Source organism: Meles meles, chromosome 10 (assembly GCF_922984935.1).
Source record: "Meles meles chromosome 10, mMelMel3.1 paternal haplotype, whole genome shotgun sequence".
Taxonomy (NCBI): Eukaryota; Metazoa; Chordata; class Mammalia; order Carnivora; family Mustelidae; genus Meles; species Meles meles.
Genome location: NC_060075.1, coordinates 22,550,741 through 22,566,115, shown reverse-complemented (window position 1 = coordinate 22,566,115; position 15,375 = coordinate 22,550,741). Strand labels below are relative to the sequence as shown.

Genomic DNA, 15,375 nt, shown 5'->3' with positions numbered 1-15,375 from the left:
TTAATAGGGTTTCCAGTGAGTTATGAAGGAGAGAGAGGAATCAAGATGACTCACACATTTTTGTCTTGAGCAACTAGGTGGATGATGGTGTCATTAAATGAGATGGAGCATACTGGACGGAGCAGGATTGTGGGGATTCTGTTTTGACTATGTTAAGCATGATGCCTATTTGACCTCCAAGTGGAGGATACAGGGTAGGCAATCTTCATATATAAATCAAACTCAAGGGAGAGGTAGAGGTTCAAAATATAAATTTTGGAATTATTAGCATACAGATGATATTTAAAAGCCTCTGGACTGGATGAAACCACCAAGGAGGATTAAGGAGAAATAAGGGCAAAAGACTCTAACTTGAAGGTGAGAAGGAAAGGAGAAACAGGCAAAGAAGGTCAGTAAAATAAGAGGAAAACCAGGGCTTCTTGATTTCACAGAAGCCAGGAGAAGAGAGTATGTCAAGAAGGAGGGAGAGGTCACCTTGTCCAAGGCTCTAAAACTGTTGGCTGTGTAAAACTATTAGTACTGTAGTTATCATTGTTGGTATAGTAGGCTTTTGTGGGGTGGTCTAGGGACCTATTAACTATTTATAATGTGGGGAAAAGTACTAGGTTTCATATCACAAATTGACATATAAATTTAGAATTTTGAAATGCAGCCTAATTTTTAATAGCCTCTATACTTTTTAAGGTTCGCTTCATTTTTTTTTCTCCCTGAACTATTTTTTAAAAATATTTTATTTATTTGACACAGAGAGAGAGAGAGAGAGAGATCATAAGTAGACAGAGCAGCAGGCAGAGAGAGAGGGGGAAGCAGGCTCCCTGCGGAGCAGAGAGCCGGATGCGGGGCTCGATCCCAGGACCCTGAGACCATGACCTGAGCCGAAGGCAGCAGCTTAACCCACTGAGCCACCCAGGTGCCCCCTCCCTGAACTATTTTTAAGGCCTTTTTGAAAGAAGTCTTTAGTGGTTTTGAACCCTTAGATCATTAGACTGTTACTAGTTGTTTATACTAGGCAAGCTTATAGAACACATAAAAGTTATGCTCGGCTAAATATGTAAATTGTTATTTAACTCATCCTGTTATTGAACTCATCCCACCCTATCCCCTCATATTTTTTCCATGAATTTTTAAGCTAAATAATACTACATAAATATGGTAAAATCAAGTAGTATACAAAGGGACAAAATCTCCCTTCTGCCCTAGATCCCTAGTTCTCTAGACTCTCCCCAGAGGTATCATCTGTTGGTGTTTCTAGTGTGTATCTTTCCAGAAATAGAGTTTGCATATATATGCATATGGATATATGTTATCTTTAAGTAATTAGAGTACAACATAAAGTATTCTTTCTGCACCTGTCCTTTTTTTTTTTTTTAACTAAAAATATATTTTGGGGATAGTTCTGTATTACCATATTTAGATTGATCTGATTCTTCTTCATGGCTGAAAGTATTGTGTTATATGGATGCACAATAATTTACCGTCCATGAAATAGATATTTACATTGTTCCTGGTCTTCAACATATGAAAACACTGCTGCAGTGCCTAGTGATAAATATTGACAGCCTTCCCATGTAATGTCTGTTTTTAAAGTTTTCTTCAAGTTACAAAACTAAAAACCCATACTTCTGTTTATTCCTTTACTTTACTCAACTTTCCCATCCAGCTTGTCTGTGGGTCTTTATGTTTTATCCCCATAATAATATTATTAGCTAGGAACTTTTATAAACATAACCCAGTAAGGAGTAAGTACTGTTGTTATTCTCTTTTCACAGAGAAGGAAGCTAAGGCCATTAGCTAGCAAGGGACAGAGCCAGGTCCATGCTCATAACCCCATAGTGTGTTCTCTGCTGCCTGTCCTCCCCAGTTCTATGTGTTACTAATGTAATTCAGGCCTTTATTGCCTTGAACTGGACTATGCTAATACTGGTTTTGTCATTTCTCGTCGTCTTCTCCTATTCTAACCTATATACTGAAATAAGTTAAGCTTCCTCAGGCACAACTGGTTATTTAGGATGTGCTTCCCAGATCAGAATCTTTCAGTGGCTTCCTGCTGCATTAGAATTCAACCTGATCGGGCGCCTGGGTGGCTCAGTGGGTTAAAGCCTCTGCCTTCAGCTCAGGTCATGATCCCAGGGTCCTGGGATCGAGCCCCACATCGGGCTCTCTGCTCAGCAGGAAGCTACTTTCTGTCCTCTCTCTCTCTGCCTGCCTCTCTGCCCACTTGTAATCGCTGTCAAATAAATAAATAAATAATCTTAAAAAAAAAAAAGAATTCAACCTGATCTCATGCTCCTTCTTTTCATATTCACTACACTGTAGAGGTGAATTTACTCCAAGCTTTATTTAAGATTTATCCAAGCTTTATCTAAGCACTGAGTTGTCTGCTAGATAGGGAAATTAGAAGTATGATGACTAGCAAAAAATGAGACAAATAGTCTTTGGAGTTGTTTGGAACTTGGAGCTTATTCTTATTTGCCTTTTTACCCACAGTAGGTCCTGCCATATAGCTTCATCAACAAACTGTCAGTGTAGTTAATTTGAATCAGATGTGTAATTGATCAAAAAATGCCAACATCTTGATGTCACATAAGACCAATCCCTTAAAACACATACAAACACATAAACCTCATGCAAGAATATGGAATTTTTAAAAAAGATTTATTTATTTTCAAGAGAGAGAGAGCAGGGGGAGAGGCAGAGGGAGAAGGAGAATCTCAAACAGACTCCCCACTGAAATCATGACCTGAGCCCAAGCCAAGAGTCAACCACATAACTGACTAAGCCACAAGGTGCCCCAGGAATATGGAATTTCTAATGTGCATTCCAAACTGGATACTTTAGAAAGAGGTAACATATTGAGCTTTAAATACGCATGCATATACAAAACTAAACATTGAGAAAACCATTTAGGAAGAAAAATAACTTTTTAAAGCTACATCAAAAATTTTTATACTCAATTTTAAGTATGAAACTTCAGTGTGCATTTATGGAAAAAATGCTACAATACGAATGTTCTTGTGAACTGGTATCTTTTTTTAAAAAAATGGTATCTTGAAATTTTTATTTCTGAGTAAAAAATAACATTTTATTTTGTTTTTTAGAATAGTTGTTATTTTTTAATATAATGTTTCAGGCAGGTATCTTACTGGCAGTAATGTCTACTTTGGCAGTATTCATATCTATATTTTTTACTTTTGCACTGAAGTTTTTCTTATTGGCTCTCTGCTTCTTACATAATAGGATTGTTACCAGTATTTCAAAATACCTTTATTTTATTTATTTATTTATTTATATTTTTATTTTTTTAAGAGATTTTATTTTTTTATTTGACAGAGACACAGTGAGAGAGAGAACACAAGCAGGGGGAGTGGGACGGGGCTCCATCCCAGGACCCTGGGTTCATGACCTGATCCAAAGGCAGATGCTTAACAACTGAGCCTTCCAGGCGTCCCAAAATAGCTTGATTTTAAATGTTAAACTTTTAACAGGCTTTTTTTTTTTAAGATTTTTTTTTTTATTGACTCTAGAGAGAGAGAGAAAGAGTGAGAGAGCCTGAGAGGGGAGGTCAAAGGGAGAAGCAGACTCCCCATGGAGATGAGAGCCTGATGTGGGATTCCATCTCAGGATTCTGGGATCATGAGCTGAGCTGAAGGCAGTTCCTTAACAAACTGAGCCACCCAGGTGCCCTAAACTCTTAACAGGTTTAAAAAATATGTATTTATTTATTTGAGAGAGAGAGAGAGTGCGAGCGAGTGTGTGCGAGCAGGGAGGGGGAGAGGGGTCAGGAAAGGGAGAATCCAAAGCGGGCTCTACTCTTAGCATGGAGCCCAACATGGGGCTTGATGTCAGAACCCTGAGGTCATGAATGGAGCCCAAATCAAGGGTAGAACACTCAGCTGACTGAGCCTCCCAGGCACCCCTAAACAGTTTTAAATTAGATAGAAGACATTAAGATTTTGTTATTTGGTGAATATTTTTTTGCTTTTTGCCAGATTTGGTTCAACACAGCTTTTACTGTCTTTGGTCAAGTCTGGGTATTTTTTTTTGAACACACTGCATTTGCCAATAGAAAATGGTAACCCAAGAGAAGGGAAAGTGAGTTCATAAAGAGCAGTTGTGTCTTCACTTCAAAATTGATTACTTTTCTAATTTTAATCAGGGAACAGAGTCACTAGCAAAGTAATAAATTACATTTCTGGATAGACTCATTTAACTACAGAATTTGAAAATTTCTGTCTGCTTGGTTCCTCAGTTTCACTTGCAGAAATAGGGAGGATTCAGTGTTTCTAAAGAGCTACCTATCTTTGCTGGTCCTTAAAGGAGGTAGGTTGCAAAATTTTAGTTCATAATTGTCACAGTGTGTTGATTAAAAACAAATCTATTTTTCATATTTAGTCTCTTATATCTACACTCACCCAATGCATAGTCTTTCTTGTTCTCTCTCAAGGATAATTTTTGGGAAGAGAGATCATTCTCTGGGTACTGAGTACTCATTAGAGTGCAGGAAATCCAGAAACAGGAAAAGACCAAGTCATATACTCTGACTCCTAAGTGGGTTATTACTATACATAAAGAAACTGATTATTTTCTAGGGTTGTAGGATGTATGTCATACTCATTATTTTTATTTTTTAATTAATTATTTAATTTACATTCTAGTTAGTTGACATACAGTTCAATTTTTAAAAAAAAGATGTTTATTTATTTATTTGACAGAGACACAGCAAGGAAGGGAACACAAGCAGGGGGAGTGGGAGAGGGAGAAGCAGTCTTCCTGCAGAGCAGAGAGCCTGATGCAGGGCTCGATCCCAGGACCCTGGGATCATGACCTGAGCTGAAGACAGCCACTTTAACAACTGAGCCACCCAGGTGCTCTGACATACAGTTTAATAATAGATTTCAGCTCATTAAAATTAAAAAAAAAATTATTTATTGGGGCGCCTGGGTGGCTCAGTGGGTTAAAGCCTCTGCCTTCGGCTCAGGTCATGATCCCAGGGTCCTGGGATTGAGTCCCGCATGGGGCTCTCTGCTCAGCGGGGAGCCTGCTTCCTCCTCTCTTCCTGCCTGCTTCTCTGCCTACTTGTGATCTGTCTGTCAAATAATAAATAAAATCTTTTTTAAAAAATTATTTATTTATTTATTCATATATATTTTTTAAAGATTTTATTTCACAGAGAGAGACACAGTGAGAGAGGGAATACAAGCACGGGGAGTGGGAGAGGGAGAAGCAGGCTTCCCGCTGGGCAGGGATCCTGATGTGGGACTCAATCCCAGGTCCCTGGGATCATGACCTGAGCCAAAGGTAAATGCTTAACAACTAAGCCACCGAGGTGCCCCAGCTCATTGTTTTTTTAAACAAAATTTTGTTGGGGATTAAAAAAAAAGTGATAGTAAATTAAGAAGAAAAGGCCTTCTGGCTATGGCTTTCATTTCAAGACAGGCACATTGACACAGATAGAGTCAAATGCAGGCAGTGTTTTGTTTTTTATTTATTTATTTATTTTTAAAATCTTAAACACAGAAAACACCTTTTAAGCAGTAAAAAAAAGTTTTAAAATTAATTTTTAATTTTTTTCCTTTTTCCCCTTTTCTAGAACTTTTTAGAACCATAAAATGTTAACACTGAAAAAGACCTTAGAAATTATTTTACCCTGTCTTCTATCCAATGTGGGAATCCTTCCCACAATAGCTCTAAGCTTTTTAAAAAATCTCTATTTTACTGTATTGGGTTTTTAAAAAAGCAAACTCTGCGTACAACATGGAACTTAAACTCACAACCCAAGACCGAGAGTTGCATGTTCTAGGAACTGAATCAGCCAGGTGCCCCTAAATCTCTATTTTAAAGAGGTCTACTTATTTTGACCTCTTAGATTAATAGGCTGCCCATTGTGTTGTGGAGAAAGCTGTCAAATTATTTGTTGACTCTAATTATTACAAAGACTTGCTTTTGGGCTCTCTGCTCCGCAGGGAGCCTGCTTCCTCCTCTCTCTCTGCCTGCCTCTCTGCCTACTTGTGATCTCTCTCTCTGTCAAATAAATAAATAAAATCTTTAAAAAAAAAAAAAAAAAAAAAAAAAAAACAAAGACTTGCTTTTAATTCAGCTGCAAGTTCTATGACTTTCTCCAGTTGTGTTCTTCTGGAGTATAGAGTAAATCTATTTCTTCTTCCATTTGACCCTTTAGAAAAAACATTTATAACATTCTGGGGCTGAATTTTTTTTTACTTTTTAACCTGGGGTTTACAGTTTATCCTGGAGTCTGTGGTTGGTCTTCACGGAGTTGTATCTGATGTAAAATTGTGAGTATATATGTGCATTTTTGGGGAAGAGAGCCAATAATTTTTATTAGTCTCAATAGTACCTGATTCCCCACCAAAATTAATATGCCAGACCTACCTGATGGACCCGGTAATCTGCTTTTTGGTTTTGTTTTTATTTTTATTGTTTGTAATAAGTTTGTAGTGAGCCAGCAAGTCCAGCACCTCAAGAACTATTGCTCTAGGTACTTTCTGAGATTCTTGGAGCATTTCTGATTCCATTGAGAATTGTAGAATTTTTAGAGCTTTAGAGACCATCTAATATACATACAGTAGTTACTTCTTCTATCAAAAGATTAAGCTGATCGAAAAGGGTGAAGTTTTTATTTAAAAATGTATTTCAGGGGCGCCTGGGTGGCTCAGTCATTGGGCATCTGCCTTCAGCTTGGGTCATGATTGTAGGGTCCTGACAGCGAGCCCCGTGTCAGGCTCCTTGCTCGGTGGGAAGCCTGCTTCTCCCTCTCCCACTCCCCCTGCTTGTGTTCCCTCTCTCAATGTGTCTCTCTCTATCAAATAAATAAGTAAAATCTTTAAAAAAAAAGTATTTCAAAGTCTTGGCAGCATTCATTAACAGTAAGAATGTGGTGGTGCTGTTTTAAATCAGAAGTGTTCCCAAGATTTTTTTTTTGTTATATTTAATATTTTAATCTAACAAAGTTTATGAATTATTCTTTTTTATTAACTTTTAATCTGTAAAATTTTTAGCCTGTTTGGTTTTTATGAATCCTAAGGAAGGACACTATGGCTTAGCATTCAGTCATTTATGAACCCTGGTTTCAATATCTCATCTAGATTTTGGAACACTTTGAGCCTAGTACAATTCCTCCTGTGCCTACCCCCCTTCCCCAAAGACCAAACTCCTCAATCAACAAGGCTTTTGTTTAGTTGAATAACTAATAACATAAACCAAATGACAAAGAGCCTCTTAAGATTTGAAGATGTCTCTCAATGTGCTGTGATTAGTTCACTTTTATAGAAGTCTATGATAGGCACACATTTTGCTATAAATGTCAGAGGAGTAAAGTCAGAAGAGACAAGAGACTACTGTGAAAGAAAACAGAACAATGAAGGTGCAGCAGGAGAAAAATGAACATATTTTAATAAACAACAGAAATGATGAGCAACAGAGATGGCAAGAACCAGGATTTTCTTTTTTTTTCTTTTAAGATTTTATTTGTTTATTTGACAGAGATCACAAGTAGGCAGAGAGGCAGGCAGAGAGAGAGAAAGATAGGGAAGCAGGCTCCCTGCTGAGCAGAGAGCCCGATTCGGGGCTCAATACCAGGGCCCTGGGATCTTGACCTGAGCCAAAAGCAGAGACTTTAACCCACTGAGCCACCCAAGCGCCCCAAGAACCAGGATTTTCATTCACTTAACCATTTATTCCTCTCTTAGTGTTGACTTATATATAAATAGAGATATATATGAAAACAGAATGTTTTAAATAAAAAGGGGCTCCAGGCTGGCTTAGTTGGTGGAATGTATGACTCTTGATCTTGAGGTCGAGTTCAAGCCCTGCATTGGGTGTAGAGATTAAATAAATAAAACTCAAAAAATCTGAGGAAAAAAGAATGCTTTGAATAAATAGATAAATAATTAAATGGTTTAAAGACAGGCAATATAACATATCTGATACCTGGGGGAACATATAGCTGCCTTTGCCTCAATATTGCAACTCCCCTTGGTGCCTGCGTGGCACAGTCTGTTAAGGGTCCAACTCTTGGTTTTAGCTCAGGTCTGGATCTCAGGGTCCTGGGAGTGAGCCCCACATCAGCTCTGTGCTAGTGGGGAGTCTGCTTGAGATTCTCTCTCTCCCTCTGTCCCTCCCGTGCTTGCTCTCTCTCCTTCTCAAATAAATAAATCGTGAAAACAATATATTGTAACTCTGTAAAGATACATTCTTGTGTAAGCCAGTAAGTAGTCAATAGCTGCTCATGCCCTTAAAAGAATCAGACTACATGTTTCATACAGTTTCATACATAACTGTTTGACTCCTAAAAACCTAAGGGCTGGGAAATACTAGTTATTTCATTCATTAAGGTGATTTACTGTGGTTTTTTTATATTTACTGTGGTTTTTAATAAGGGGGCAATATGATGGGATAATGGGAGAGAATACCAAAGTCTTGGGAAAGGAGAGCAAATTCTTTGGAAGGTTGGGAGAATGTACTTTTAGTTGAGAATCGTTGCCTTAATGTTCATTCATTCATTCAACAAGTATTTATCAAGTGCCTTTATTAGACACATTTCTCAGGTGCTGAATTGAATTATGACTAAGGGCATTAATATAGAGTGGTTAAGAATGATTTTGATCTTGGGGCACCTGGCTGGCTCAGTTGGAAGCCATATGACGCTTGATCTCAGGGTTATGAGATCGGGCCCCACATTGGGTGTAGAGATTACTTAAATAAATAAAATGTAAAAAAATATTTAAAGAGGGCACCTGCTGGATGGCTCAGTTGGTTAAGCGACTGCCTTTGGCTCAGGTCATGATCCCGGAGACTTGGGATCGAGTCCTGCATCAGGCTCCTAGTTCTGTGGGGAGTCTGCTTCTCCTTCTCCTGTCTCATGCGCGCGCACTCTCTCTCTCTCAAATAAATAAATAAAATCCTTAAAAAAAATTTAAAGAGTGATTTGGATCTAAACTGTATGGGTTTGCATCCCAGATTTTTCATTTGCTTAGCTAAGTGACCTTGGGAAAATTACTTCATCTCTCCATTTCTTGGTTTCCTCATCTATAAATTGGGAGTCATAATATTATCTATCTCTGAGTTATGGTAAGGATTAAATGAGTTCTTGGAGTAGTATTATTATTAAGGGAATGCAGTTGTTTTTATACCACACACATATATATGTATATATACGTATATATGTGTAAAATGCTATGATTACCTAATTAAGCCATAACACAGTAAAATAGCACTCTAATTTATATTTTGGTTTGTATTGGCTTATATACCACTTTGTTTCAAAAAGGATTTGAGACAGAACCAAAACCTCCTAAAGAACTCTATATATTCCACCAAAACAACAGAACTAAGATATGGTTTCAGATCTTCTTGCTTTGAAAGGCAAAAACTTAAAGTGCTAGGAATAGATTCTCAGTAATTTTCCTGAAGTGCAAAAGAAAGTGATTTATTTAACGGGTAGGTCGCTGCTAGCCCGAAGTGTGCCATTGTGCAAATTATTTAAAAATGCCTCTTCTAGGCATGCCTGGCTGGTTTAGTCAGTGCAGCATGTGACTCTTGATCTTGGGTTAGTGAGTTCGAGCGTCACATTGGGTGTAGAGATTACTTACAAATTTAAAAAAAAAAAATCTTAAAAATAAATAAATAAGTAAAAATGCCTCTTTTGGGTAAACATAGTCCTTTGGGTGCATTGGAGAGTAGAATGGAGGCTGGATTTTAGCCCCACTTAGTTACTTGGCCTGAAGCTCTTATGAAGTAAGTAATCTACATAACTGTGATTCTGAATACATTATTAATTTGCTTCTCTTATGAAATGACACTGAATTGTATAGAGCATTAGGACCATATCGTGTGGCATAGTCATCTAAATCAGAATTTTTAGGTCATGTTGAATTGTTCTGTTTGTAGAATATTTGTAATTGTTTCAGACATATCATTTTGAATGTAGTCTGTCTCATATCAACAGTTTTTTTCATATTTTAAATTTTTTATGTTTTTTACTTTGAGATATTGTAGACTTACACGTAGTTATAAGAAATAATATAGAATGCTCCATTTACCCTTGATCTAGTTTCCCCAAATGATAACATCTTGTTCCTATCATATATAACACAACCAGAAAGTTAACATTGATACCACCCACTGACCTTACTTTGATTTCATTAGTTTTACATGCATTTATTGGTATGTATGTTTGTATTGAGTTCTAGGCAATTTTATCATGTGTGTAGGTTTGTGTGACCACCTAGTCAAGATATAGAACAGATCTGTTGCAATGATCCCTTGAATCATCCTTTTATAGCCACAGCTACTTCCCCTGGTAAACCCCTGGCAACCACTAATCTGTTTTCCATCTCTAAATTTTGTCACTTCAAGAATGTAATGTAAATGGAATCCTACAATATGTAACCTTTTGTCATTGACTTTTTTCATTCACCACAATTCCCTTGGGAGCCATCCAAGTTGTTACACAGATCAGTAGCTCATTAATACTGAGCATTATGCCATGGTATGCATATACCACAGTTCCACCACTCATTCATTGAAAGGTTGTTTCCAGATGTTGGTTATTCTTGATGAAACTACTACGAACATTTGTGTACAGGTTTTTGTGTGAGCATAAGTTTCTTTTTTTCCAGTTTGCTGGATGTTGAATTTTATCAAATGCTTTTTCTACATCGATATGATCATGTGGTTTTTCTCCTTATTCTGTTAGTGTGGTGAATTATACTGACTTTTTAATGTTAAATTGGTCTTATATTCTTGGAATAAATTTCACTTGATCATGATGTATTATCCTTTTTATTTGATAACATTTTGTTTCGAATTTTTGTGCTCATTTATAAGGGATATTGACCTGTAGTTATTTTTAATGTCTTCATCAGATTTGGATATCAAGGTTCTATTAGTCTCACACCTGAGTTTCTCTATTCTCTGAAAGCATTTGTGTAAGATAAGTATTATATCTTCCTTCAGCTGTTCTTCCCCTTGAGTAGTCTTATCACCTTTGTCAAAAATTCTATTCCATTGGGGCGCCTGGGTGGCTCAGTTGTTAAGCGTCTGCCTTCAGCTCAGGTTATGATCCCAGGGTCCTGGGATCGAGCCCCATGTTGGACTCCCTGTGCAGCGGGAAGCTTGCTCCTCCCTCTCCCACTCCCCCTGCTTGTGTTCCCTCTCTCTCTGTGTCTCTCTCTGTCAAATAAATAAATAAAATCTTAAAAAAAAAATTCTATTCCATTGATCTATATGTCCATCTTTATGCCACTAAACTGGTTTGAATACTGTATCTTTGTAGTAAGTTTTGAAGTCAGAAAGTATGAGTCTTCCAATTTAGTTCTTTTTCAAATTGCTTTGGTTTTCTGGGTTCCTTGAATTACCATATGAAGTTTATGATTAGCTTGTCCATTTCTGGAAAAAAGGCAATTGGAATTTTGGTTGAAATTGCTTAAATCTTTTATATCTTAACTTTGTGAAATACTTTCTACTTTTTCCTTCTGTACTCTGTTGTGAATTTAGTGGCTCCATCTTTCATTGTACAAATTTAATTTGTTCATTAACTATATCTTTCAGTTCTTAGGTGTTTTAGTTAAATGATCAAAAATTAATTTCTGAGGGCTCCAATTGATTTCTTTTTAAAATAAATATATTATTATCTTGCATATCTCTGAGGATATTAATTGTACTTGATCTAAGGTCTTACCCTATTTAACCTGTCAACTCTCTTTGGGTGTGAGTTCTTCTGTTTGTCACATTCATGTCTCCTTGTCATGTTGGAATATTGGTTTTATACTCATTTATCTTTGTTTGAGAGTCCTTGTTAGCCTTCCAGTAAATGTTACATCTATTACTGCGGCAGGTCTCCATTGATAGTGGGTTGGGATGGAATGGGATGGAGTGTACCATTGCCAGTCTTCTTTGTAGTAGTGTCTCCTTTTCTACCTGGAAGTTAGTATCCATCCAGGGTTTTGTCTGATCTCTCTGATCCAGTGTGTACTCCTTGTTCCTACCTGGGGAGTGACACCAGTCTTATTTGATGCCACTATTCACATCTGGGAATACCTCTCTCTATTCTACAGTGCTTATCCCAAAGAGGTAAATGGGGGAGAGGCTGATCTGCTTTGTAACTTCTGTGCTACCCCCCCCCAACCTGTAAATTCTGTAAGTTGTTTCAGTTCTTCCTGCTGTTTTCTACCTCTGGGCTTATTTTACTGTGGGGCTGCTCCAACCACTTGCAGTCGCTCTCTACTCTAGGTGTATAGGACCATGTTTTTGTATTTCAGTGATTCCTCATAGTGTTAGTCCACAAAAAACATTTCTTCTTTTGATTATGGATTTTTTTTTTTTAAAAATAGCTTCTGTGTTATTTGCTGGGCTTTGGAGAAAGGGGAGTGTGCTCAGCCTACCCCTTTATTTCTGTTAATGCCTATGTCATATTTATAAAGTAAATTTAATAGAAAGGAAAAAAATTAAAAGTTAACAAAAAAAAATAGGGGTGCCTGGCTGTCTCAGTTGGTAGAGCATGTGACTCCTGATCTCCGGGTCCTGAGTTCGAGCTCCATGTCAGGCAGAGATTTCTTTAAAAAAATTATAAACATTAGCAAAAAATAAATATTGAAGAAATTATGCTTTTTGTTTTGAAGAGTAGAATCAATCACAAATGAAGATTGACAGTTTGAATATATAAAAATCAATGCTTTATTTTTTATTTCTTTTTTAAAGCTTTTATTTATTTATTTGACAGAGAGAGATCACAAGTAGACAGAGAGGCAGGCAGAGAGAGAGAGAGGGAAGCAGGCTCGCTGCTGAGCAGAGAGCCCAATGCGGGACTCGATCCCAGGACCCCGAGATCATGACCTGAGCCAAAGGCAGCGGCTTAACCCACTGAGCCACCCGGTGCCCAAATCAATGCTTTATTGAACAAAACTTCAGACCAGGAATGTACCTATATGAAATTAGAAAGGCATATAGTTGCTCTGTTATTGGTTTCTCTGTTTCTGATCTTCGGGTAAAGGAAGAAAACGTGGGTTCTGAAGCCAGTGCCTAACCTCTGTAGAGTCAATATTAGCTTGTGCCTGTGACAGATGTATGTTGGTGGCCGAGAGAGAAACAGGCCAAAGATGTTTGACGGAGCTCTGAGAAAACATCAACAAGATTTTTTTATTGTAACTTTGGTTCAGTAATTTTCAATATTATTCCCTTAGAGCTATTCTAAATTTCTATATCTTTTTCCATTATGTAATAAATCATGGAATTTTTGGATACTATAAAAGAGGCAATAATCCTCAACCCTAATCATAACCCCTGTTAACACTTTGGTATGTTTCTTTACAGTATTTTTTTTAACACAGTTAAAAAAAAAGTAATACGATATTATTTTTCTTCCAGTCCAAAAGTAATGCCTACTCAATGGGAAAGCTTGGAAAATAAAGACCTGCATTAAGGAGAAAAATCCAAAACTCACTCATAATCACCCAAAGATAACCACAATTAAAATTTTATGTATATGCTTCCTGTATTTTTCATGAATCTATACAAGCACTTTTTTCTTTACTAATATGGTATCATACTTTGGTACTATTTTGTATTTGCATTCTTTGTTTGCAATATATTGTGAATGTTTTCTCACGTTAATAAATATTCTTGTATATACTTCTTAGCGTGTGGAATTTAAACATATTTAAGTATGTTTATTTAGCATACTTACTTAGCCATCTCCCTATCGTTGGACATTGAAAGTGTTTCTAATTTTTTACCATTATAAATAATATCATAGTGAGTATCTTTGTCCATACATCTTTCCATGCATCTGTGATTGTTTCTTTAGGAATAAATTCCTAGAAGTGGAATAGCTGGGTCAAAGGGTATGTACATTTTAACACTTTTGATACATAAAAATGTCAAATTTTAAGCTAATCACTTGTTATATTCTGTCTTGTATTGCTATCTAACTGTTTTATGTGTCTGTCTTGTCTCCCTAATTCGAATATAAGCTTCTTGAGGTCAGGGGAAGTTTTTCATAAATTTTATGTATCCTTTGACAGTATGGTTTACCATGTTGGACTTAGGAGTTATTCAACAAAAATTGTGTTGATTTAAAGCTGTGGTTCTTCAGACTTTTGGATGTCATTAACTTGTAATTTAAAAAATATGTGTATTTTGGGACTATAATAGGCTTGTAAATTTTCTATTTTTCCAAGAAAGAATGATAAAACCAAAACCAACTATGCATTTCCTATCACCTTCATTTCATAAAATAAAGCATATTTAATAACACAAAATTCCCAATCCCTGAAAAAAAGGACAGGCCTTTAAATGGAACATTTTACCTTTAAAAAAACAAAACAAAACACTGCCTTGTCCACTTTTTTCTCATTTTGTTTTGGGCTGGTCAGTCTTTATCTTAGCCTAGCAGTGGTCTGTAGACCAACATTTGGGCGTTGCTGATTTAAAAGACTTGGACGATTAAAAGATAACCCTTTTTCAAAAATGAATACTTCTTTCGCTTGCCAAGGAGTCTGTCTTCTCCACAATAATAAGTACATATGCACCAGTAATGCCATTTCATTACACACAGTTTGTGTGTCTCTATGTACAAGTACCACAGTAAACCAGACCTTGCTGATAAACATCTAAATGTATTTTCAGCTTCCAAACCCAAAAACTGTACACTTTCTAAGGAATTTGAGACAGGGTAAGTGTGGTATAGTATAGTGGATAAAAGGCTGGTTTTTGTTTTTAAAGTCAATAGAAGGCTGGTTTTAAAGTCAGGCAGGCTGAGCTTGGATGCTGGGTCAGGCATTAAGTCACTTAATTTTCCTTTGGCTTCCTGACTTGTAAAATGAAGATGATAGTATCTTCCTCAAAGTGTTTTTATGGCTACTGTTACGGCAGTTACTTCACTGTAATATAATTATTTGTTTAGACATCTGCCTTCCTCACAAGACCAAGAGCTGTTGAGGGTAGGAGTCATCTCCTTCTGCACTACCCTAAGGCCTAGGCTAGGGTTCAAGGCATAGCAGATGCTTAATGAAATGACTGTGGAATCCATACAGGAATGTTGTGAGGATCAAATGAGGTAATATGGGTGGAAGCTCTTTGTAAACTTTAAACTCTATACATACATTAATTGTATTGCCAGTTAACACTATCTTTGGGAGCTATCAAACTTCGGGAAGAGACAAAATTATCCCATTTACCAGTTCAATAATGCTTTGTATTTTTCTACTATATTATAAGAAAGCAGATTTTAATTGGGATTAATATGGAGCTGATTTGCTTCCTGGGAAGGCAGATGAATTTCCTTTTTTCTCTCCCCCAGTGGAAGTGCCAAGATATTAAATGTTTGCGTTATTTGGTTGTCACCATAACATTTTAATC

At 36.8% G+C, this 15,375-nt stretch overlaps 1 protein-coding gene across 2 annotated transcripts in view; it reads left to right on the top strand.

Moving 5' to 3' along the window:
* Positions 1-15,375, top strand: part of KLHDC10 (kelch domain containing 10) — a 64,829-nt gene that overhangs the window by 16,509 nt on the left and 32,945 nt on the right. The window lies entirely within an intron of this gene.